This window comes from Protopterus annectens, chromosome 11.part0, assembly GCF_019279795.1.
Source record: "Protopterus annectens isolate FY-2018-M chromosome 11.part0, PAN1.0, whole genome shotgun sequence".
NCBI lineage: Eukaryota > Metazoa > Chordata > Ceratodontiformes > Protopteridae > Protopterus > Protopterus annectens.
In genome coordinates, this window is record NC_056745.1 from 222753689 (window position 1) to 222781459 (window position 27771).

The following is a 27771-nucleotide window of genomic DNA, read 5'->3' on the forward strand; positions in this document are numbered from 1 at the left end:
CACACACACACACACACACACACACACACACACACACACACACACACACACACACACACCCATACCCATACAATATTGCCTGTTTGACTAAATAGGTTTAAACCTGCCATTTCAGTTTTTTTTTTGTGATACTGAAAAGTTCTACTATCTACAAGCATATAGCATCTTGAGTTAGTGGGTGGGTACTACATAGTGTTGTACAAGCTGGGTACAATTCCAAAAATCCTGGTTAATACTTTAGAGCTCCTATATATTTGTGATATTTGTGAATTAGATATATGCATACGATTATATGATAGTTACTGACATTTTGCACCCTCCTGGACACACATACACACTTTGAGTTCATGCATACTTTTCTGTTGAGCACCAAACATTACTATAGTTACATTTTAGCAGTTATTTGTTAGGAAAATTCACACTGCATACAGGGGCTAGATGTGGATTAGCCTTACCCACTCTATTGCTATTTATTCTCTCTTTCTCTCTCACTTTGTTCTGTGTAACATTCTGGGTTAAGGCTATGTACTGCTAACAAGTTCATTCCATCATCCTGACTTTCATTCCCCCGTTCTCCAAATGGCCTCACTGTGACTCTGGGCAGGCCACTTAACAAGAGTAGTTTTCCCAGGACATTGACTCATAAAAAGAAGCATGTTTACCTAATGAGTTCACTTGGACAGGAAATGAATAAAATAACATAGCGATAATAAAACATGTATGGCATTTAGAAGATGTAAACACTTTTAGTGATGAAAACTGAAATGATCTGTTTGACTATTTAGGCTGTTCAGATGAATAAACACCCAGAAACCAGATAAGGTTTAAATGTAGACAGTGCAAAATAATGTATTTTAGATAAGAAAAGTATGAAATAAATAAAAAAGATAAAAGAAGTGGAAAAGGATTTGTGAATTAGTGACTGTTACTTGAAGTTTACTATGTGCAAATGGGAACTCTTTATAATCTCGAAATGCTGAAATGCTGAATGTTGAAAATAGCGAAAGTTCATAATCGTGAATTAGAATGTCTCAAATTTGCGGTTATGGACTTACGCTATGTTGTTTCCGGGTTTGTGTGTTGATGGTGTGCGGTGCCGTGTGTGGATCTAGGTGTTATGTGAGGTAAGTGAGTGGGAGGTAGAGTGTATGTGAGTGTACTGATATGTTTGATGTGTGTGTGAGGGACGGGAGAATGTCCATGTGTGAGTTTACTTTTGTTTCTTGTATGTGCGATCTCGGAGTTAGTATATATAAGTAGTGGGGGTGTGGGGGTGCAGGGGGCTTGCCCCCTGCTTATTGTGTGTATGAGTTGTGTATGTGTGTAGTTGTGTGTTTTAAATTGTGATGTGCGTGTTTTGGTGTATGTGCTGTTTGTCTGGGTTATTGAATTTCCCGGTTTTGGGCTCGGGGTTTTGTAGTTTCGGTATTTTGTGGATTTGGTTTCATGGTCTCAAGATACTGAAATTCAATGTTTCAGTATTTTGAGATTATGACATGAATCTGTACAAATATAAGGGTAAGCACAGGTCTAATTCTGAGATGAAGTGTTAAGAATATTAGAGCAAGAAAAAAATTGCATAATACTGGTATTTTATACTGGTCTGGTCTAGACGGTATCTAGAATTTAGGTCTTAATGGTGAATTCCAAGACTTAAGATAGATGGAGGGATTAGTAGCAAAGTCTACAGAGGAGGTTAAATAGAATTCATAAGGGACCCAGAAAGTTAGAATTGAGTCCATCTCTACAAAGAGGCCGGTCACCAGCGTAATCCCTCAGGGATCGGTACTGGAACTGCTCCTTTTTAGCATCTACTTCTCTGAAGTCAAGGCCAATGTCAAGGGCCTCTGGCTGACCAAATTTGCAGAACACTTCAAATTAGGAGCACTTATAGAATCTCCCGTCAACATAAATGCTCTCCAAGAAGGGCTAATACAAACAAATAATAGATGTCAGAGCTATGGACTAAAATTAAATGTCAAAAATGCATAACAACATCCTTCAGTAAGTCAGCCACCCTGGTAACTACCATATTGACAACACACCCATTGGAGTTGCATTCAGGGACTTGGGGATACACGTAGACAGTAATCTAGATTTTGATCATCATGTGTCTACATTAGTGAGGCACTCATCCTATGTTGCACAATTTACAAACAAAGGTACGGTATTTAGGTCCAAGGAAGACATTGTTCCACTGTATTTGGCATTCATCAGACCTATCACTGAGTACAATGCCCATTTTGTTATCTACCTAACCAGGCACATCTATCAACTGGAGTACCCACAGGGGTTGCTCACTAAAAGATTACAGGGTGTTAATGACATGTGCTATGCAGACTACCTCATAGCCTTAAAGATCTATGCCTGGCATACACTGCATTTTAGGACCCCACTATGATGGACCTCCTGCATATCCAAAAAACAAACAGTAGCGGAATTATGCATTCTGAAGACTTAAACCTTGCTTATGATATAAATAGGACCTGCTAGAGAGAGACATGTATGTAGCTCAAAGTCTAACCCTTCTCTGGAACAGGGATTCCATTCATGTGAAGCAGAATTCTTCCCTAACCCTTTTCAAATGTAACTTGGACAACAGGATGGGAACCAGACATTCACCTCTGGTTTGTCATATATGTCTCTAAAGGACACAAGCAGCATGTAAATATTTACTCTCCTAGGCCCCTGCAAATGTTTTATCTCCCAAGCCCCTGTGTAAACTACCAATGGTACCAGGACTTGTTAGAGATTTGGGATGCATGGCAAGGCTTAAAAAACATTCCAGCTCTCATTAACCTAGTATACAGTTATGAACCCATGCTTTATTCAGAGAGGCAAAAGGAACTAGGATTATATTACTTATGGCAAAGGATGCAGAGGTGTGATTTTACAAGAATGTACAAAAGAATTACCTGTTACTGTAAAAGAATGGCTACAAGGTTAGTGAAAATGGTTAGGGTGTAAGGAGAGAAGAGGTTTGGCCAAGGCACAAGAGAACGTTCCCTACTCTTTGGAGCTGCTAGATAGCACCAGAGGGCTCATATAGCAAGAAGGAAGAAGCCTAAGGGAAGCAGCCCCATGGAGGAGGAGAGAAAAGCTATGGACAGTTTAGAGATGGAAAGTGAGAATTTGGAGAAAAATGTGTTCAATGTGGAGTTTCAGAATTTAATCAAAGATCCTTCTGTGGTGGATATTACAAACGAGTGGTGGTTAGCTTTCTGCATGGAGAAGTGAGTAAGCTAGTCTGTTGTGCAGATAACAGAACTGGTGGGAAGAGGGCTTGCAGATGATTTCTGTTAAAAATAATCAAACAAGATGATCCAGATGACAGTTTTGCTGTTTTATGGGGTGAGATGGCAGGTAACTTTTTCGGACGTCCTGATGATGATAATGTGGAAAAGAAACCAGATGATGTGGAAGGTGAGAATGAAGCAGTTCAAACTTAAGCAACAGTGACAAAAAATAAAAGAAGAAAGCAGCAACAAACTGAGAGGGTGTCTGGTTTTGTGAAAACAATTAATGCAGTAATCAAAACATATGTGGCACTGACAGCAGGCAAAAAAGTAAGTGAAACTGTTTTTAAAAGGAAGAGAAGAACAACTGGGATGATAACAAAAATAATACTGCATAATTTGGTAACTGTTCTGGGTTTTAAAGCTCAAAAAAGACAGTCTTTTATACAGATTAGGGCAGAGACTTTTTGTGACTTAACATTTAAAACTGATGTACTGATGATGACATTGCTGGAATTTTGTAACAAAAAGAATGACATTTATGCATCTATCCACAACCCTTTTTCCCATTTTTGCACATCGGTTCGGGATGTCACTTTAACAGTGCTAATCATCTAGAGTCAAGGCTCATACCGCAGTGTGGCAAGCCCTACCACAGTAGTTTTTCCACACCACACACTCACACACACATATCACACCTATAGCCAGTTTAGAGTGTCCAATCCACCTACTACATGTCTTTTTGGAATGCAGGAGAAAACCCATGGATATACAGGGAAGACATGCAGACTCCACACAGAAGGCACCCAGCCAAGAATCAAACCAAGGAACCTCTTGCTGTGAGGCAAAAATGCTATCCGCTGTGTCACTCTCCAGAGAACAATTATTTGTTTTCTGGTAGTAACTTAAATGTTAAAAAAAGTTACATTGTGGTTTAGAACTGATGAATTTGAGGAAGATTATGCTAAAAATGGGTGCAGGGTCTGTGTGAAACTGTTGATAATATTGTGAAAGTCAGAGTTGAGAGGAACTGACAGAATGGAGGATGGAAGTTGGAAGCTGTTTAGAAATGTGAAAAAAAAACATGGTGAAACACTTGCCATGTGTTCTTTTTGTGTCTGGCTATAGAGGGACATTAAGATATGCTAGCCAACATAAATCCTGTTTCTTTTGTGAGGACTTTTCTCATTTAGTTAATGATTATGACAAGAGAAATTGTAACCAATGTGGACAGTAAGAAAGAAAGTGTGCACCTGAAATGTAGGTTATGTAAAAAAGGAACACTTTTGGATGGATTGTCAAGAACAAAAACTAAATAATGAAAAAGAAGTGGAAGGGAAAGAAAACTTACATGAGAAAGGACAAGAGGCTGGGGAGAGGGAGAACTAGGTGAAGTAACTATAGAAGAAGAAAAACAATATAACAGGGAACAATAAGGAGAGAGAGAGAGTACATGCAGGAAGAGAGACCAGGAGAAGGGAATGATACAAATAACTTTTTTAAAGTTCTAGCCAGTGAAAAATCTGATTCTGATGATCAAATATCGTTTGTACATAAAACCAGGAAAAATATTCAATCTGGTAAAGAGTACAAATAAGAAAATGCTAATTTAAAAATATTTGTCCTAAACTTAAAAAGAAGGAAAAGCAACCATTTTAGAGTACTTTCAATAAATTCAATAAATGTGAACACTACTATTAACACAGTAAGACGTTTAAGGATGCTGGAATGGTGTGCTAAATGTGATGTGGTTGTTATTCTGTTAGAGGAAGTATGATTCCTGACAAATGAAGAAAGACTGCAAACAGAAAAATTGTGGGGTGGAAATATGTTATGGAACTTAGGAAGTGAACGTTGTTCTGGAATGGCTGTGTTGTATAAAAATAGTGAAAACACTCGATGTAACATTGGTAAGGGTGGAAAGGTCAACTGTTGTGGATGTAAAGTGGGGAGAATATGTTTACAGAATGAAAGCATTTTATGCAGCTAGCAAGGGAAGAGATAATCTGTTTCATCAAATATTAGACTATGTGGTGGTTAAGATGCAAAATTTAACTGTAGAGAACTGTAATTGTGATTTGAGTGAAAAATGTAAAGAGAAAAAGAAAAGTGTAAAAAATACAGTAGGTGATACAATGTAGTAAACTATCTGTGTGAAACAAAAGTCAATGGACTTATAGAAAGGAGGGACTTGGATCTAGAATTGACTATTTTGCATTATCAGAAGGTTTTGGGGTAGCAAATGGTTTTACAGTTCTGATTTATGTATTTATTTATTTATTTATTACAGTTTGATGACCGGGATAGTCCACTGGGTCTGGAATAGCCCATTTTCAGTGGAAGCTCCACAGGATATAGACAATTTTACAATAGTTATACAAAACTAAATAAAGTAGTACAACAGTGAAAAGTACAGAGATAATATACAATTTGTTAAAAAAGTCATAACATTTCCAATCCTAGGTAATTAACAAAGTGAGATTCATGTAGTCTATACATATTAAAAGTACAGGCATTTCAGATGGAAAAAACAAATGTAAGTAAAACATTTATGTACAGATAAAAAAACATGGTTTTGTTTTTCAGACTATTTAGCAATATGGAAGGAGGTGATGGAAAAAAAAAGAGTGTATTAAAACAGGAAAGAAAATACAAAAGAGTAAGTGAGAAATTATGGGATGAAAGTGAGTGTTGGAAGTATTGCAGTCATGGAAGGATCATACACTCATGAAAGACTTTTTATAGAAACTGGTCTGAATGGTGGATTAAATTTAAAAAAGAAGTATAATAAGTGTTTTTAATGGCAGGGTGATATAAGAAAGGAAGAGAAAGTGAAGTATGGAAATATATAGAAATGTATTAGGATGTTTAGAGAATAATACAGGAGAGTATTATGACTGGAAAAAGAAATGTAAACAAGTAATCAAGAACAAATAGCACATTACTGTTTAGACAGATATTTACAAGGGAGTAAGGAGGTGGTATCTGCATATTAGGGTACAATAATAAACAAGGATATTAGTATAATGAGGGAAATGAAAAATGTAAGAGGACAGTTAAAAGAACACAAGAGCATATTATGAGTATTGTAATACAACATGAGGAAATATGTATAAGAATAACAGGAAGCAAAGTAAGAGAGAATAGAAAGACAAGATTCCAAGAAGAGTTAAGGAAGAATTTAAAAAAGAACTTATTATTAGTGAATTGGATGAAGTACTTAGAAAAGTAAATGTTGCTTCAGTATCAGGCCCAGATGGTATAGGGTATAGAATGTTCAAGAAATTCATGGATAGGCTAAGTGTGTTTTGAAAATGTACTGAATGAATGGTTGAAGGAAGGGTTTGTTTATGAAGAGTTATGCAGTGGCATATTAAAATTGATATGGCAGAAAGATGAGAAGAATGAAATAAAAGAAAATGGAGACCCATCACACTAAATAAGACAGATTATAATATTTTCATGAGAATAATATGGAAGAAAATGAAAGGAAGGGTGAGGGATATTATGCAAGAAAGTATATGTGGCATAAAAGGGAAGGGGTATCACAAATTGTTATTGGTTGGGAGAGTAACTGTGGATGATATAAGTAAAAGGGAGGATGTGACATTTATGGTAGGTGATATTAGCAAGGCTTCTGATACAGCAGGACATGATGCTTTGTAGGATGTTATGGAGAAGTATGGAATAGGTAACAGAATTAGGAGAGTGAGTATATCAGCATGTCAAAATAACAGAGTGAGTGTTAGTGAATAGCTGGCTAAGTAAAGAAATAGGGATGAAGTGTGGTATAAAACAAGGATGTCACATGAGTGGAAGACTGTTTGCACTGGTAATGCATGCAACAGTGAATGTTACAGCTTATAAAATGAAAGATGCTAGATATGTGATGCAAATGTAGGTGGTGATTCCAGTAGATTTGACATACGCAGACAATATAGTTGTAGTTGCTAAGAGGAAAATATGGATGAAGGAAGTGCTGATTTGTATGGAAGGCTGTTTAAAGAAAATAGGAATGGCCATGAATACAGATAAAAATAAGGGCTTGGGTGATGCAGTGAAAATCGGAGAGGGGTTTATTTTTCAATGAATGAAGTATCTTTGCTAGGGATAAACTTCAGACAAATGATGCAGCCATGATGTAATGGGAGGGTTTGATCTAAGAAATGAAAGAAATGTGTTTTCTGTGGAGGACTTATAGATTATCGTTCAAGGAAAATGTTTATCTGGTGAATTCTGGATTAATGCGAAAGACATCATATATGTCAAATGTTTATATGATGCCAGAAAAATATGAAAAGGAAATTGTGCAATTCTTTTCTTTCATATGAGGTTAAAGATCAAACCCAGTGAAAAGAGGTGTGTTGGATAGGAGTGAAGATGAAGGGGGATTGGGGTTACTAAATCCAGTTGTCAATGCTGCTTCTTTAAACCTGTATAAAGTATGAAAGTGGGTAAAGAAGAGAATGAAAAAGTAATAGTGAAAATGTTTAAATATAAGTACAAAAAGGTCTGGGAGATAAAGAGAATAAAAAAGAGAAAAATAATATGTTCATGAAGAAATTAAAAATTATCAGCAAAAAATACTAACATGGAAAATAAAAACTGATAATATACAGAAGGATAAACATATGTGGTATAATAATATTATTTTGTAAATCCTTGGGATAATTTACCAGGAGAAGTGGTTAAAACCATTAAAGTAAGAAAAAATGGTAAACCAAGATAATAGAGTGTCAGGATTTCCTATAGATACTGCTAATAAATAAGTTCCCAGTAAAGGGGAATATGTCATATAAAAAGAAAGTTGAAAGAGAGCATTTATTTCGTGTAAGGAAGAGACAGCAGAGGATTTTTTTGAAATGTAAAAGAGTTGTGAAACTCTGGAAAAATGTTATGAAGAAAATATTTTGAGAATATTAATAACATAAACAGTATATATATGTATATATATATATATATATATATATATATATATATATATATATGTGATTATGCATGATATTATAAAAACAAGAAGAAAGAATATGTGAGAAGGGTAGATAAGAATTTATTTTATGGAAAAATTAGTTATTTGGAATGAAGGAATGGATCAAATTTTGTTTAATAGAAAATGGACTTTGGCAGACATATTAAAAAAAAAAAAAAAAATATATATATATATATATATATATATATATATATATATATATTTTTTTTTTTTTTTTTTTTCCTGGCTATACTACTCAGACAAGCTCCTCGTGGTCCTGCAGAGTGGTCCTAGCTACAGAGAACTCAGAAAAGCGACTACTTTCTGGATTTAAGTATCTTTGTTGTTTTTTTTACTTGGAATAGCTTCTGTAGCTTACCCTGAACAAGCTTAAACTGTTTTTTAGCTGTTTGCTGCATTATTTTAAAATCTGCACTTAAAGTTACTTTTAGTCGAATTTGATCGAAAGTTTGTTTGTTTAATTTAACTGTTGAGGCTGCCCACTAAAGTGTACTAGCCTGTGTAACTGATTTATCACTGTTTCTGCATTTTCTGTGTGTTTCTATCAAAAAAAAAAAAAAAAAAATAATCCTTGTTTTCCCGCCTCTCCTCGACTAGTTTAGACCAATTTACAGGCATTGCTGTATTCTGGGCTGTGGTGTAGTTCCTGTGTTGTCCATTACCTTACTTGGATAGAAGGAAGTTTCTTTGCTCACCAGTGGGAGTGGGGAGCCTTGAGCAGCCTACCTGTCCCTGTAGGAAGTGACCTCAGCACAAGAGCTGCAGTAATTGGTTGTTGGTTTTCTAGCTCTTTTGTAGTTCCCTGTTTAAAATATGTGTTTGCACGGCTTTGCATGGTTGTGTGCATAGCGCAGCGCCGGTTAAACAAGGTTAAAGTTCTTCTGGCTCCGCCAAGTGTGCTCTTCAAATTTTCCCTTAAAGAAACTCTACTCTTAGTATAATCAGACTACTCATTATATTATAAGCCTAGCACTTGTTCTCAAAACTTCTCTACTAAGTAAGCACTCTCGTACTAATTAAGCACTACAACCACCTACCACCCCTGTGAATATCCACTTCCCTTAAAGGCACAGCACTCCCTTATACTGTTCTAGCATGTCGAGTGGTACATTACTGGCGTCCTCTCCAGTTCAGCTGGTTAATCTGGGTATCTTGAGACAATGCTACAATTGTCTCATGTACACAGACAACCCTCTCCTCCTCCCAACAAACACAAATACATGTGAGAGATGCAACTATATAGCCAAACTGGAGGCTGAACTCTCTCAACTCAGGGCTGGCATGACCAGACAGGAGGAGATGGTAACCACACACACAACAAACCCAGTCCCACATAGACCTACCACAACTGCAAACCAAACACATAAAAACACAAAGACATACTCGGAGGCTCTAATAAAAAATTTACCAAAACAACAGAGGCTCCCAAAGCAGACATCCAAAAATCCACCACCTCAAAACAAAACACATGCAACACATACTTCAATAAATCAGTGTGTCAACCAATCACAGCCCTTAAGGCCAAACACCATGCCTGATACACTAGCAACAGGTGACTCTATAGTCAGACACACTGATGTCCCGCTTACCAGGCTGAACAAGGAGAGGGTGACTGTGAGCTGCCTATCGGGAGCTAGGATCCACCACATAACACATGCACTCAGGTCACTCCAAAGCAAGTACAAATATGACTCCGTCATTGTCCATGCTGGCGTGAATGACCTGAGACGTACCTCCCTGGACTACATGAAAAGAGACATAGAGGAGCTCTCTGATTATATAGCCCAGGCTGGTATGACTCTGACCCTGAGCAGCATCTTGCCCTCACCAAGAATGATGCCACAATACAAAGACAAGATGATCAGCTTTAATAATTGGCTCAAGTACTGGTGTCATTCTAAGGGGATCAAATGTCTGTCTACCTGGGATGACATGTTGGACAAGCCACGCTGCTTCGCAAGGGACGGCTTACACCTGTCACCACTGGGCTTCCGGATATTGGCTAAGGCTCTTGCCACCCCCATAGTGCCTTTTTAGGCAAGGCTCAAAAGACAAACCCACCTCCTTAGAAAACAAAAATGGAAAAAAAACTAAGGGTGATGCTGCTCAACGCCAGAAGTCTAAATCTCAAGATGCAGGCACTCGATGCACTCCTCAGTATGGAGAACATCGATGTCTGTGCAGTAACTGAAACCTGGTTCAAGGCTCCCGAGAGCACCCCAGTGCTACCAGGCTATACCTCGTATCATGCTTTTCGGCCCCAAAACCCGGGCCGAACCACAAAGGGAGGGGGAGTGTCCATATTCATCAAGGACACCCACACCTCCAGGTTAGTAGCAACACATGAAGCATCAGAGACCATAGAGGTGCAACTAACCATAGGCAAAACTGCTATACAACTAGTAGCATGTTACAGACCACCCTCCCAATCTCAGGAACCCCGCTCAGCCTTCCTGAAGACATTGGAGGATATGAATGTATCACAAAATACCATCATACTGGGAGACTTCAACTACCCAAACATAGATAGGGTACATTATTCTAGCCCTAACACCCTAGCCCAAAGGTTCCTGGAATTCATAAATTCAAATGCACTGGAACAACTAGTCACCTCTCCCACTAGGGGAGATAATATACTAGACCTGATCATCACAAACACGGGGACAAAATGCTCCACACCGGAGGTATACCCCTCACTAGTGAGATCTGACCACAAACTAATCACCCTGGATATACATATCCCACCTCCACCCCAGCACAAAAGACCACAGTGAAAAGCTTCTCAAAAGCAGACTTCACTCTTTTTAAGACTGAGATGGTATCCTTTAAGCCCACTGGGCCAGTGGATACCACATCCCACAATGCCGAATCCTTCACAAATGCTTTCTATGGACATCTCCAAGAATGCATGGATCATGCAATCCCAAATAAATCCAAGTCCCTCTCCACCAAAGGCAAGCGTCCTGTCTGGTGGACCTCAGCCATTAACAAATTGTATAACAAAAGAAGGAAGCTACTGCACGACAGAGCAAAATCCCATAAAGGGAAGACATCTCTGATCAACATTAGCAGAAAACTACGTTCTCTCATAAAAACATCCAAGGCCAACTTTGAGAGAAAAATCGCTAAGGACACTAAAGATAACCACAAAGCCTTCTTCAGCTATGTTAGAAACCTGGGCGGAAACCCTCAGATATGCTCAGAGTTAGTTCACAACAGCAAAAAGTACACTGAACCCACAGATATTGCCAACATTCTGGCTGACAGGTTCAGTGCAAATTTCTCCCCTCCCTCACCCCCAAAAGAAGAAATACTTATCCCAGCTGAATGTAATCTTCCTGTCATCTCAGAAGTCCAAGTGAGAACCGCCCTCAACATAGCTAAAAACACAGCATCAATGGGACCTGACGGTATCCCGGGTTGCGTGCTACGTGAACTCCAAGAGGAGCTAAACCCGCACATAAAAATGCTATTTAACCTTAGCCTTACTACAGGATATGTACCTGAACACTGGCGTACAGCAACAGTGGTCCCACTACACAAAGGGGGTACCTCTACAGACCCTGGGAACTACCGCCCCATAAGCTTGACCAGCCTGGTCTGCAAAGCTATGGAAAGAATCATTATGGAACTCATAAACAGAGACATAGGGGACCTACAGACACTTGACCCCACCCAGTTCGGCTTTGTAAAGGGAAGATCCTGCCTTTTGAACCTGGTTGACTTTTTCGAAACTGTCACTAGAGCCATCGATGAGGGCAAAGCAGTCCATACAGCCTACCTGGACTTGGCTAAGGCCTTCGACACAATACCCCACTCAGGCATCATAGATAAGCTCAACAGCTTAAACGTAAACCCTTATGTCACTAGATGGGTTGCAAACTGGCTAAAGGACAGAACCCATAAAGTTAAAATCGCTGGAGCAATGTCAGACTCAAAGCCAGTCACAAGTGATGTCCCACAGGGATCTGTCCTGGGACCCCTCTTGTTCGGCATTTATTTCTCAGATGTTAAAGCAAACATGGGAGGGTTGTGGCTGACAAAGTTCAGAGATGACTGCAAACTAGGCGCCATAGTCGATACACCAGCGGACACATACATCCTACAAAAAGGCCTCACAGAAACGGACAACTGGTGCCGGACTCACGGCCTTAAACTAAATGCCAAAAAATGTATAGTCATCCCCTTTGGGAAAAACAAAGTACCCACAAATTATCACATAGACAGCAACCCACTGAGTATGGAAAAATTAATCAGAGACCTAGGGACCCAGGTCGACAGTGACCTCTCATTTGACACCCACGTTGCCAAAGTGGTTAGAAAAACATTCTACCTTGCACACCTCATCATGAAGAGATTCACATCCAGATCCAAGGATGTCATTGTACCCCTATACTCCTCCCTCATCAGACCCATGATTGAGTACAATGCCCCATTTGGTATGTACCTCACTCGGCATCTGCAACAGCTGGAGAGACCACAAAAGTATCTCGCCAAGAGGATCAAGGGTCTCCAACATATGTCTTATTCTCACTGGTTGGAATCAAGACGCTCTCCACAGGAAACTAGGATATTTTCCTTTTATTTACTGATAAACTTGAAGTGCGTTCAGTATCATGCACTTTTCAGCAAGTGAATACTCAACTTCTTCAGAATGCAAAACAGTGAAGCCTTGGAGAAGGCTACCTTTATACATCAATCAATTAGCACTAATTAAAACTTTTAAAAAGCCTGTTACTCTAATTATAAACTGGCATTTTGAACTGCAGCCCATAAAAACAGTGTGCAGAGACTAAAATAACCACCAGGGCAAGTCAATACAAAACATGCTAGGTTCTATACAGTTAAGCCCTAGCAGTATGATATTTAAAAGTTAAAATCAATCACAGTGTAAGTAACAACACTAGTGTAAGTGTGTAAACTGTGTATGATACTTTTTCAATATTTAGTGTGCACAATTAATACAATCATCGCCTATATCGGAACCTGTCCTTCGTTCTACAAACCTCTACTATTTAAGAGTTAAGCAACTTCAAAAAATTCAAGAAATTACAGTGTTTTTTTAAAGACAATTTTAAGAAATTAAAACACACAATAATAATGATAAGAAGTACCATGCAACTGAAAATGGAAATAAGCATGAAAATAAACATGGAAATAAACAAATCCTGCTAAAAGTAAGTCTACTTCCTACTTACTTTGCACATAGTTATGCATGCAATACTGAATGTACAAATTGTAGTGTGTACTGGTATTTAATCTTGTAAGTGCCTAGGTGTATGTAAAACGTCCACCTATTGTGTAGGCTTAACAAACGGTAGGGGGTAAGTTGTACTACCTCTCTAAGTTCTTTAACCTCAGTATGCACTGAATTGAGCACATTTCATTAATGCCAGGTCTCTGATTGGAGTTAACCCTCAGTTGCCAAAGGAGCTCTTTCCTTTCGAGTTTAAGTGAGTCATGTCCACCCCTTCCGTCACTGACCTGTTGGTCAATGGCCCTAAATTTAAACTCGTGTCCTGGGTGTTCATTGACATGCCTAGCCAGGGCGTTGGACAATTTATTACTCCTAATGCTGTATAGGTGTTCGTAGATCCTCTCATTTAATCTTCTGTCCGTCTTCCCTATATAGAAGGCCGGACAGTGGCAACACTTGGCTAAGTACACTACCTGTTTACTGTTGCAATTGAGTTTGTAATTTGTTTTGAACCTCCACTCACCTATTTCAAAGTTACAGCCCTCATCAATAAACTTACAGTACTTGCACATGTTACATTTAGTCATACCTTTCTTAGTTGAGAATCCCTGTTTACTGCTCTCGAGGAGTTCTTTCAAATTACTACCCCTTTTGTATACTATCCTTGGTTTTATAGGAAGTTTATTTCTCAATTCATCATCGTTAGACAGGAAATCCCAGTTTTTTAAAATAATGTTGAAAATTGCGTTGGAATCTAGGTTGAATGTGCAGGTGAAACTGGCCATGTAGTTCACCTCATTCCGTTCACTGCCTTCATTAACCACTGTAAACTCGAAAGGAAAGAGCTCCTTTGGCAACTGAGGGTTAACTCCAATCAGAGACCTGGCATTAATGAAATGTGCTCAATTCAGTGCATACTGAGGTTAAAGAACTTAGAGAGGTAGTACAACTTACCCCCTACCGTTTGTTAAGCCTACAGAATAGGTGGACGTTCTACATACACCTAGGCACTTACAAGATTAAATACCAGTACACACTACAATTTGTACATTCAGTATTGGATGCATAACTATGTGCAAAGTAAGTAGGAAGTAGACTTACTTTTAGCAGGATTTGTTTATTTCCATGTTTATTTTCATGCTTATTTCCATTTTCAGTTGCATGGTACTTCTTATCATTATTATTGTGTGTTTTAATTTCTTAAAATTGTCTTTAAAAAAACACTGTAATTTCTTGAATTTTTTGAAGTTGCTTAACTCTTAAATAGTAGAGGTTTGTAGAACGAAGGACAGGTTCGATATAGGCGATGATTGTATTAATTGTGCACACTAAATATTGAAAAAGTATCATACACAGTTTACACACTTACACTAGTGTTGTTACTTACACTGTGATTGATTTTAACTTTTAAATATCATACTGCTAGGGCTTAACTGTATAGAACCTAGCATGTTTTGTATTGACTTGCCCGGGTGGTTATTTTAGTCTCTGCACACTGTTTTTATGGGCTGCAGTTCAAAATGCCAGTTTATAATTAGAGTAACAGGCTTTTTAAAAGTTTTAATTAGTGCTAATTGATTGATGTATAAAGGTAGCCTTCTCCAAGGCTTCACTGTTTTGCATTCTGAAGAAGTTGAGTATTCACTTGCTGAAAAGTGCATGATACTGAACGCACTTCAAGTTTATCAGTAAATAAAAGGAAAATATCCTAGTTTCCTGTGGAGAGCATCTTGATTCCAACCAGTGAGTTTTTGGTTGCTTTTTCGTTCATCGGAGATATGTCTTATTCTGCCAGACTAAAGAAACTTCAGCTCTATTCAGTAGCATACCACCTGCTCAGAGGTGATCTCTGCCTGACGTACAAGGCCATGTCCAATCAGGATCTGATGGACATGCTCCACCTCAAAAAATCCAAATCCATCAGGACCACGAGAGCTAAAGACTTAAACCTCGGCACAGGTATGAATAGGACATGCTGGAGGGACAGATTCATAACCCAGAGGCTTCCGATGCTTTGGAACAAGATCCCAGTTCATGTTAGGCAGAGCCCCTCACTGACTCTCTTCAAGAGAAATCTTGATGAGTGGATGGGAGATCGTAAGTTTACTCCAGGGGTCACATCTGTATCACTGCTAGACAGGGGCACAGTAAACTAATTCTATTATATAAGGAGACCTTCACTGTGTCACTACTAGACAGAGGCACAGTATTCTAAATTTATTCTGTGCATTTTTGTACCATGTCATGGGGTGGCAAAAGCCACATCACTATGGCTAGGCTTACAAATGCCCCAGGGCAGATAGCCTAGTACTAAACTATGAAACTATATATATAGGTTCATAGGTTCATAGGTAAGTACTAGGCTATTGGCCCTAGGGCCATAGAAGCCTAGCCAAAAAATGTAACCTGGCTTTCACCACCCAAGAAAATTATTTTCCTGTGCCCCTGTCGAGCAGAGCCACAGAAGTGATCCCTGGGGTGAATTTCCCATTTCCCATTTCCCATCCAATCATCAAGATTTTTCTTGAAGAGTGCTAATGAGGAGCTCTGTTTGACATAGATAGGTAGTCTGTTCCAAAGTATGGGATGTTTCTGGGACAGGAATCTATCCCTTCAGCATGTTCTGTTTATTGTGGTGACAAGGTTTAGGTCCCTAGAGCATGTAGCTCAGAGGGATTGGGATTTCTTTAAGTGGAGCATGTCCAACAGCTCTGGGTTTGACATAGCTTTGTATGTTAGGCAGAGATCGCCCCTGAGTAGGCGATATGCGATGGAGTAAAGCTGTAGTTTTTTGAGACGGTCTGCATAGGGCATCTGTTTAAGGCCAGTAATCCTCTTTGTGAGGTATTTCTGTGGTCTTTCCAGTTGTTGTAGATGTCTTGTGAGGTACATACCAAAGGGCATTGTACTCTATAATGGGTCTAATGAGTGATGAGTAGAGGGGAACAATGACCTCTTTTTTTCTGGATGAGAATCCTTTTGTGATGAGATGAGCCATGTAGAAGGATTTCCTGACCACTGTGGCAATGTGATTATCAAAGGAGAGACTACTGTCCACCTGTGTCCCAAGGTCTCATCACATTTTCGGCATTAAGTAGACTACCAGCTATGTGGTAGTTCATGGGTACAGAGTTTTTACCAAAGGGGATGACAATACACTTTTTGGCATTGAGCTTCAGGCCATGGCTTTGACACTAGGTATCTGTCTCAGTGCGGCCCTTTTGTAGTTTGCCCACATCGTTAGGAGTTTCGATTATGGCTCCTAGTTTGCAGTCATCTGCAAACTTTGTTAGCCAAAGACCTTCTGTGTTGGCCTGCACTTCAGAGAAGTAGATACCAAACAGAAGAGGACCCAGGACTGAACCCTGTGATACTCCACTTGTCACTGGTCTGATGCCAGATTTTGAATCCGCTACTTTCACAGTGTGGGTTCTGTCCGTGAGCCAGTTGGCAACTCATCTTGTGACATAGGGATTTATACCTAGTTTAGTGAGCTTATCTATAATTCCAGAGTGGGGGGATGGTGTCAAAAGCCTTGGCGAGATCTAGATAAGCTGTGTGAACCATTTTACCCTCATCTATGGCTTTGGTGACTGCTTCAAAGAAGTCAATCAGGTTTAGGAGACATGATCTGCCTTTTACAAATCCAAACTGGGTAGGGTCCAGAGTTTGAAGATTACCAATGTCTTTGTTTATGAGTTCCACGATGATACGTTCCATGGCCTTGCAGACCAGGCTCGTCAGGCTAATGGGGAGGTAGTTCCCGGGGTCCGTAGTGGCTCCCACTTTGTGGAGTGGGATAACAGTCACGGTGCGCCATTCAGTGGGTACAAAGCCTGAGGTGAGGCTATGATTGAACATGGTACTTAGGTAGGGTGCCAGTTCATTCTGTAGTTCATGTAGAACGCAGCCTGGGATATTGTCAGGTCCCATGGATGCTGTGTTCTTGGCTTTGGAGAGTGTGTTTTTTACCTGTGCAGCCGTGATTATAGGAACTTTGCGTTCTTCCGGTATAGAGATGGGCCCTCTAGGAGGTGAGAGGGGGGTAAAGTTAGCACTGAACCTATCTGCTAGGATGTTGGCAATATCAGTTGGTTCTGTATATTTAGTGCCATTGTGCTGTAACTCAGAACAGATCTGAGTGTTCCAATTTAGATTCTTGACATAGCTATAGAATGCTTTGTGGTTCTCTTTAGAGTCAGTGGCAATTTTGTTTTCGTAACTAGCTTTGGAGGATTTTATGAGGGATCTCAGCTTCTTACTGAGGTTGACCAGGTATAATGTATATATATATATATATATATATATATATATATATATATATATACATACATACATACATATATATATATATATATATATCTATATATGGGTCTACCTGACAACACCGACGCCAGAAGATCGACAACTGAGAAGACCGACGGATGAAAACACCGATGCTGAGAACACCGACATGGGAAAAGGCTGTGTAAGTATGCGGTAGTGATGGACGTTAGGGTGCGAGTAAGGTAAGTGTGCGATATTGACGGTCTGTAGGGATAGGGGAGGGTTAAGTGAGTTAGGGTTAGGGCGCGGGTTAGGTAAGTGTGCGGTAGTGATTGTCTTTGGGTTAGGGGCGGGTTAAGTGAGTTAGGGTTAGGGTGCGGGTTAGGTGGTTAAGTGAGTTAGGGTTAGGGCGCGGGTTAGGTAAGTGTGCGGTAGTGATAGTCTTTGGGTTAGGGGCGGGTTAAGTGAGTTAGGGTTAGGGCGCGGGTTAGGTGAGTGTGCGATAGTGACGGACCTTAGGGTTAGGGTTTGGGTTAAGGTTGTAGATAGTTGTGTATGTGTGGTTTAGTGTGGGTTTGTAAGGATTTTGGTGTGCTTGTGTTGTGTGTGTGCTTTTTGGACAGGGGATTTGTTTTGTTTGTTGATTGTCATTATTATGGTGTGTCAGGCATGTGAGGTTTCGTGTTTGTGAACTGTCGGTTATGTAGTGTTGGTGATTTCGTTGTAGGGCATGTGAGGTTTCGTGTTTGTGAACTGTCGGTTATGTGGTGTCGGTGATTTCGTTGTCGGTGTTGTGAAGTGTCGGTGTTGTCAGGTAGACCCATATATATATATACATATATATATATATATATATATATATATTTTTTTATATATATATATATATATATATATATATATATATATATATATATATATATAAATATATATATATATATATTTATATATATATTTTATATATATATATATATATATATATATATATATATATATATAAACACACACACGCACACACACACACACACACACACACACACACACACACACACACACACACACACACACACACACACACACACACATATGCATATAAATTAGATATGGTTGTAAATAATGTGTACGTAATGATGTTATGTTGTCCTATCTCGCCATCATTCTTACAATAATGGGTTCAGAGCCGATTCTCAGCTCTGACTCGGCTGAATACATAGCTGAAAGTCTCAAATCTGGCTCGTGGCAATAAGGTATCCCACAATGCAGTGGTGTAATTCCCCAGATCTCATTTGCCACTTTACGAGGTTGGATGCACTCATCTTGGCCCTGGCTAAGTTGTGACAAATTTTCTATTATTTTTCCTCTATACTGTTATATTTCATAATAGATAGCTTATTTTTCAATTATATTTAATTCGTTGTGCATATTATTGTATTACAGTTAGATAGTGATAGTTTTATCCCCTTAGGTGTAGCTTTTGCCTTCGCTTTGTATGTCTATTGGTATCCCTTGTAGTGGTTGTTGTTTCTGTGTTTCTGCCTGTTAGTTTTATCAATAGCTCGTTTACGTTAGAGAGCTATTCGCCTGTTTAAGTTAGAGGACTTGTAGTTAGTTGTTGTCTTGTCTAGAAAATAGGACCGTTTGAGTTAGAGGACCCATTTTATTCTTTCTCCCTGGTTGTCTATTTCCTCATGTTTCCCATAGAAGCTTTAACAGTTTAATACTTTATTGCAAAATTTTGCTGTTGTAGTTTTTGCGGTCTTATCTTAACTATGTCTAAAGACCCAAAAGAGAGGGATCATAAGCCTTCGGGCTTTAAAAAATGCCAGAAGAGCTCACAAAAAATGTCCATCACAGATGGGCATGTTATATGTGTCTATTGCGTTGGTGCTATTTACCTAAAAGAAGGCTGCACTTTTTGTCACTCTTTCAGTGCAAGAGTACTTCAAGAAAGGAGAAACAAATTGTTCCTGAAAGGGCCCTTAAAGCAACTTTTGAGGAAGCTATCCACAGTTCTTCTTCTTCTTCTTCTCCTTCTTCCAAAAAGGAAAAATCTCAGAAAAGACATTCACCTGCAACATCGGCTCAGTTGGAGATGACAATCAAGCTACCTAAAATCTCTAAGGCTACTGCCTCCTTGGCTCCACAGTCCTCGGAGCCGTCGGAGGTCATATTAGTTGACAAGCCTGGTACTTTGGCTCTAAAGTCCTCGGAGCCATAAGATACCTCTACTCGAAGCTGTTCCTTGGATATTTCACCGGTCTTTCCCACATTGAGATCTCCAATTCTTCACAGGTCTTGATCTCCATCCCTATCTTCCAGGTCCACCACAAGCTTATCGGACATCAACATGGAATGAGTGGTGCACAGACTCCTGAAGTCACCGGTGCTAAGTTATTTTCGGCTCTGACCTATTTGGTCTCAGAACCTACTGTTTCAGTTATACCCACTGTTGTTCCTCCTTCGAGCCAAGCTGGACCTTATGAGCCAGAGTGCTTGGTACTGCTTACTGTGGATCCTTCAGTTCCGGGACCCCCTTCTGTGTTCACGGAACCAACTTCTGCTTCAACTCTCTTGGTGCCATCCAGAGAGCCTGGGAGTGGGGGGCCCCAGTTGGCCCTGGGGGGATTCTTAGCCTCGATCTTCGGCGCTGAGTCTACCCCTCGGGCATCGTCCCAGGTTAGCTAGGCTCTCACATCAGCCTTGGGCCCAATCTCTTTGGTTCTGGTGCCTTCTTCTATCTCCTTGGAGCTGAGGGAGTCTTCAGAGCTGGCTGGATATGCCTTTGAGCTGATGAGGAGTGTGTTGTCTACCCATTCAGCACAGCAGAAGGATACTAGCAATCGTCCCCCTAAGGCACTGGCTACTGTCTCGGCATCACCCATTCCACAGGATCCCCCAATGGGTGAACCCCTCTAATCCAAGGTCTCCCCAGAATATCCTTCTGAGGAGCCACCTTGGAAGAGAACTTGCAAGAGGAAGCATGTAGACTCCCCAGATGAGTCTGTCACTTCAAACACTGACCTCGATGAGTCAGAAGGGTCCAACGGTCGTCCTCTGCTGATATCTCATTTGCAGATATTCTAGAGATCCTGAAGCAGAGAGGTGGCTGGCAGACCACCACTCCTTCTGATTAGTAGTCAGTGTACCTGAAGGCTTTTGAGTCTCGACCTTCAGCCTCCTGGGGGTCTCCACCTTTTGATGAGCTAGTGGACCTGGTCATTCGAAAGGCATGGGAGTCACCTGACACAATGGAACCAGTACCTTGGAGGCCAAATAAATTCTTGTCAGCTCCTTCTGGAAAGGATTTCCTCACTAAGGGGGTACCCTTTGATGCTATGGTGGTGGCAGCAGCCACCAAGAAGGAACTTCCAGAGACTTTCTCATCTGTTTATCCTCCGAATAAAGACTCTCGAACGTTGGATAGATACGGGAAGTGTGTCTTTTCGTCAGTGACATTTTCACTCAGATCGCTGAACTACCTATCATACTTTACAAGGCTACAAAGAGATCTCCTGAAAGAGCTAGGAGATACTCTACAAGGTACATTAGCTGCAGGGGTGAATGAGAAGGTCTCCTCCCAGCTGTCTATCTTAAATTCCATTGTCAACTCCTCCATGAGGCTCATATCCTATGCAGCAGATGGAGAGAGCAGGGCAGCGGGTTCTGGAGTTTCCCTTAGGAGACACTCCTAGATGTGCTTGTGCAATTTTGTGGTGCCCTTTAAGTCTACTTTTACTAACGCCCTTTGATGGTTCCTCACTCTTTGTTCCCAAAGTCAAAGACATTCTAACCCGGTGCAAGCAGGAGGAAAAACTTTCTCTGCCGTTGGGTACATTTTTCTGTACCTTCAAGACACATGGGGTGATTTCTTCCCCAGGGGCAGAGGGAGAGGCAATAACAGTAGACACTGCCCCAGAGGCAGAGGGGGCCCGCAGAACCAGGGTGACCATGATTCCTTTTGCTGGTGTCCTTAGTGCTCCTGAAAGGAGGCTTGACTGCTCTACTCTGGAGGCAGTCGGGGGATGTTTATCCATGTACCCAGAAGCCTGGCAAACTATCACAAGAGACAAATGGGTATTAAAAATAATATCCAGAGGATACTCCATCCCATTTTCCAATCCTGTTCCACAGACCAGAACAATCCCAGATGTTCCACCCAATCTAAGGGAGCAAGCAACTATAGAGATCCAAACGTTGCTGCACAAAAGAGTCATCCAAGAAGTTCCCACAAACCAAATAGGATTCGGAACTTACTCAAGATTCTTTTTGATGCCAAAAGGAACAGGGGACTGGAGGCCCATATTAGACCTAAGCAAATTAAATGACTCTCTCAAGAAGTCAAAGTTCTGAATGGTGACACTGCAGTCTAGTCTTCCTTTTTTTAGGGAAAGATGATTGGATGCGCTCAATAGACCTTCAAGATGCTTACTACCACATAAAAAGGGACAGGACATCAAGAAGATACTTACGCTTCTGGCTGGGAGCCAGTCATTATCAGTTCCGAGCTCTGGCCTTTGGTCTCACTACAGCCCCCAGACTGTTCACCAAATGCATGCCAGTAGTCACGGCAGACGTGAGGCATCTAGGATTCCGAGTGTTTCCTTATCTAGATGGCTGGCTCCTATCTGCCACCACCAAACATCTACTCCAACAAGCCAGGGATCTGACTTTGGGCATTTGCAATCAGCTGGGTATTGCAGTCAACTTTCCAAAATCTGCCTTGTTGCCTTGTCAGCATATTACATTTATAGGTGCAGATCTAGTCACCTCCTCTATGGTTGCACATCTTCCAACAGAAAGAGTTGTAGCACTCAGAGAGCAGATACTTCACCTCCTTCCCAAGACCAAAGTGAAAGCATAGATAATTCTAAGATTATTAGGAACTATGGCTTCTATGATTACACTTGTCCCTCTTGCCAGAATACACACAAGGATTCTTCAATGACTGTTGTTCTCCCAATGGTCACTTCAAAAGCTTCCGATGTCTCACCTGATCAGAATAACAGAATCCTGCAAGAATGATTTAAGATGGTGGATACACTCCACTCATGTGACCATAGTGAGACCCTTTGTTCCACATCAACCCATAGCTACAGTGACCATGGACGCTTCCTGGTTGGGGGGCATTATCTGGGAAGAACAGTCCAAGGTACATGGCAAGAACATGAGGCTCACTTGCATATAAATGTCCTAGAGATGAGAGCAGTGCTTCTTGCATTGCAAGCACTTCATGACTCTCTCCCTCTAGGGACAATTGCAATACAGTCAGAGAATATGTCCATGGTTTGGTACATAAACAAGCAGGGGGGAACCAGGTCTTAGCCCCTTTGTCGAGAAGCCCTAAGAGTTTGGCAATGGGCAGTTTCTTCCCAGCACTTTCTAATGGCAATGCACATTCCAGGGAAGTCCAATGTGATAGCAGACAAGCTGAGCAGAGCAATCTTAATGCCTCACAAGTGGTCTCTCAATCAGAATATAGTGGAAAGGATTTTCCGAACATGGGGTCAGCCTTGCTGCAATCTCTTTGCCACTCCCATGAATGCCAAGTGCAGCAACTACTTTACCCTAATCCCCCCTCCCGGGGAGACACAGAGATGCACTTGCTCACAATTGGTCCTCAGGAGTTCTGTATGCTTTTCCTCCATTTCCTCTCATACCAAGAGTAATTCAGAAAGCACAGTACTTGGGAAGCAGGATAATTCTCATTGCTCCTTACTGGCCTCACCAAGTTTGGTTCTCTTTCCTTTGGCCTCATCTTCAGGACAAGCCTTGGACTCTGGACCCAGTGCCAGATCTGCTGACTCATATGTCAGGGGAGCTTCATCCTTCTCTCCACACCCTAAAATTGACAGCTTGGCTGCTCCACTTCCCAGTTTAGTCAGGCTTCACAATTTCACTCCTACAGTTAGACATATCTTAATGTCCTCTCATAAAGCTTCCACTAGAAAGCTGTATTCTAGCAAATGGAAAAGGTTTTCCTTTTGGGCTCAAAACAGGAACATTGATCTGTTTTCTGCACCTATCCATTCTATTTTGGAATTTTTGGTGGAACTCTTCCAGCAAGGTTCAGCTGCAGCAACCATCAGGGTTCAACTTGCTGCAATATCAAATTTCCACATCAGTGATTCTATCTCAAACTTAATGTCACACAGGCTGTGTAGAGCCTTCTTAAAAGGTGCCTCCTTGTTAAGGCCTTGCTATAAGGAACCCCATTCTCCTTGGGACTTAAATTTTGTTCTGTCTCATCTCATGTTACCACCTTTTGACCCCTCTTCATCTTCAGACCTCAAGTTCCTTTCCTGGAAGACCTTGTTTCTAGTGGCTATAACTTCTGCTAGAAGAGTATCAGAGTTGCAAGCTCTTTCTGTTAAACCACCATATTTGATTGTTCATAAGGATAGGGCATCCTTGTGAACTAATCTATCTTTCCTACCCAAAGTCTCTTCTCCCAACAACCTAAATCAATCTATAGAGCTTCCAGTGTTCTTTCCTAATGTTAGCAACAAGGCAGAATACAAATTACAACTAGCCATGCATAGACAACTCAGATTCTATTTGCATAGGACCAAAGACTTTAGAAAAATCTGTCCAATTATTCGTATCCTTCTCTGATGCGAAAAAGGGTAGCTCAGTTTCTACAACTACTCTTTCCAATTGGCTGTCTAATTGTATTACGTTCATTTATACCTCAAATCACAGAGATTTACCTTTTAACGTGAAGGCTCATTCCACTAGAGCAATGGCTATGTCATCTGCCTTTCAAGCCAGAATTCCCATGAATAATATTTGTGCAGCATCTACTTGGACCACTCCACATACTTTTATCACACATTACAAAGTGGATTTGGCCTCCAGCAACAGGGCCTCCTTTGGTTCCATGGTGCTTAAAGGTGTACACCCATGAGCCACCCAGGGTAAAGGTGCTAGGGACGCTGTCCCATCATTGTAAGAATGAAGGTGAGATAGGACAACATAACATAAGTTATGTACTCACCATAACGTTCCATGTTTGTTGTCCATCTCGCCGTTCATTCTTATGAACCCTCCCTCCTTCCCCCTGCCAAAGACTCCTTGTGAACCCGGTGGATGTTTTTATTATCTTCAGGAGTTCTTTGTTTCAGTTTGTTTCTCCTTCTGTTAGGTATAGTATATAATTGTAAATATATATATATATATATTTGTATACATGTATATAGTGTACATATCATTCAGTAGTAGCAGCAAACAAGATCTGGGGAATTACACCACCGCATTGTGGGATACCTTCATGCCACGAGCCAGGTTTGAGACTTTCAGCTATGTATTCGGCTGAGTCGGAGCTGAGAATTGGTTCCGAACCCATCATTGTAAGAATGAATGTTAAGATGGACAACAAACATGGAATGTTATGGTGAGTGCATAACTTCTTTTTTTTATGTTGTGTTAAATAAAGGACTCTTACTCTTTTCACTAAGTGTTGTGGGATCTTTTCCATCTACCTGAACTACCATCATCTCAGGCAGATGGCACCTGAGTTTAACATCTTATCCTAATGATGGTACACTGAGGAGTGAGACACCACACTCATGCTACACTGCAGGATTAGTACTGCAAATTTAATCCAGCTACCTGGGGTGAGGATAGAATCCAAAACCTTCTGCACCAAAGGCAAATGTGCTACCCACTGAGCATGCCGGGTTCACAAAAGCACTAGATAAATATGGTAGGAAAGTAAATGTTGGATACAGATACGAGAAAATAACAGGCAACACAAACTAATATCCTGTAGTCTAGAATAGTAGCTGAATGAGTAAATGAATAAATATAAAATGAAACCTAATGCATATGCTAGGGGAAGAGTGCTGTTAATGGGTTAAAGAGGGTGAGTCATTTCTATTTAATAAATAGCCTATGCAAAGTTGTACTACATAATCATTATATGTCATATATTGGTCACATGGTGCACAGTAACCTGGTAGCATTGTGACACTCAAAGAGTTTACAGATGCTACAGTGGACCACTGTTGTACATTACATACTGCAGAGCCTTATATACATGTGATGTATGGTGCTTCATACATATTTATTGTAAGCCATTTATTCAGGTGTCTCACTTACAATACTGCATGCAGATACAGTGGAAATATGTAGGTCATTTAACATGACTCTGAGGACTGGCCAAAGGTTTGGTTTTACTAAGGACAACAATATAAATTAAAATACTACAGATCCACAAATGCATCCTGTGTAGTTAGGATATTACATGCAGAGGATGATGTGAAACTTTGTGGAATTGCTTGTACATTTGTACCGGTGGATAGACAACCTAGCTGAGGATACCTACTCAATAGCTACTAGAGCAGATGCTGCCAAAGATGCTCTGGGTTTATTTTCTCCTAATCTTTTGGATTTCTAATACCATGACAGGAATGGACCCTATTTTTAAGATAAAGTATGATTAAATTTTGTGAAATTAGTATTGTTTGAATCTTTGATGTTAGCCAAAAGTGCTCGTTGCTGCACTTGCAATGTGTCCAGAACTGACTCTTTCTACAGTTCATATGGAGTTACATTTATCAGTAACATATCTAAGTATGACTATAAATTCTTCTTTATGAGGCCCACTACTCCTAACTACTATTGGATCTGTCTGGGTATGGCCTGCAAATCCTGTTATTTTATGACTTTCTGTCTCTCTGTATGCAAGACACTGTAATCAATGGCTGCAGCAATTTCAATGATCAATGCTACTTTTGTCTTCTTTTCATGGACTATGATATCTGGTTTTCTTGTATCTATTTTTGAACTGTTGGTAATGGGTGATTCCATGTGACATAAACTTCATCATTCTCTATAATGCTTTGTTGCTTATGTTTCCAGTGCATCTCAGCTACTTCAAAATTATAATGTTTGCACAATCCCCAATGCAGTAGTCTTGTCACATTATTATGCCTTTCAGTGTACAGGCCCTCTCCCGTTAGTGTATCTCACCCAACATGATTGTTTCCAGTTCTGTTTTACAGAATTTCATTTGTCTGTTTCTACCATATGCTCAATGGACTTTGTAAACCAATGTGAACGGGTCCACTTCTAAATTTCGAATTCCCACAGTCTCGACTTTCAATATCCCGAACCCATAATGTCGAGATTGTGGAATCTCAAAATTATAAAAAAAAAAAAGAAACATGACAACATCTAAAAACATGTTTTTGCTGTGGGGCCAACAATCCTGCAACCAGCACACCCTCTGCAACCTAAATATACTAACTCCGAGATCACTGTACAGTGAAGAGAATGGTAATGTAGATCACTATACAGCGCAGAACGGGAACATTACCATTCTCCTCACTGTAGTGTGATCTTGGAGTTAGTATATTTCATTCGCACGGTGTGTGCGGGGTTGCCCCCCTGCAAAAACATGATTTTAGATGTTGTCCTTTTTTTTTTTTTGTTTTATAATTTCGGGATGCCACAATCTCAACATTATGGGTTTGGGATATTGAAAGTCGAGATTGTGGGATTTTGAAATTTAGTAGTGGACCCATGTGAACATATCCCACTCTCCTGGGCTGCCAATATTAACCTTTCATCTTTTGGTCTAAATTCACCTTTCCTTAACTATTCCTGCATCGGGTCCTGATCAACATGAAGTTGTCCTAGGAGTTTTCTGTACTTACTACTATATTTATGCATTTTACACATTCATTGCCTTCTCATCTGATCCGTTTCCTTATATTCTTTCTTTTTTGGCACATTCAGTTGCTGCTTGATTTTTGTCTCCTCTGGTTTGATTTCCATTACCGCATGATACCGGTATGCATCTGCTAAGCAGGGAAGTTTATATGAAAAATGCATCTGCTAAGTAGGGTAGTCATCTTAGTCGTGTTCTCCTCATGTTTAAAACTCTCACTATGTTTGGATCTGGTAAGGTCAGCAGATATGTGTGCAGCCCTACAATTTCAGATCTATACATGTAATCAGTTTCAAGGACCGTACCTGCTTCAGAACAAGGAATATATAATCTTGGTATACACTGTTTTTTATATATCATTTGATAAGCGTGAAGCATTTCTCTTGTTTTCCTATCCAGTTGATCCAATACTTGT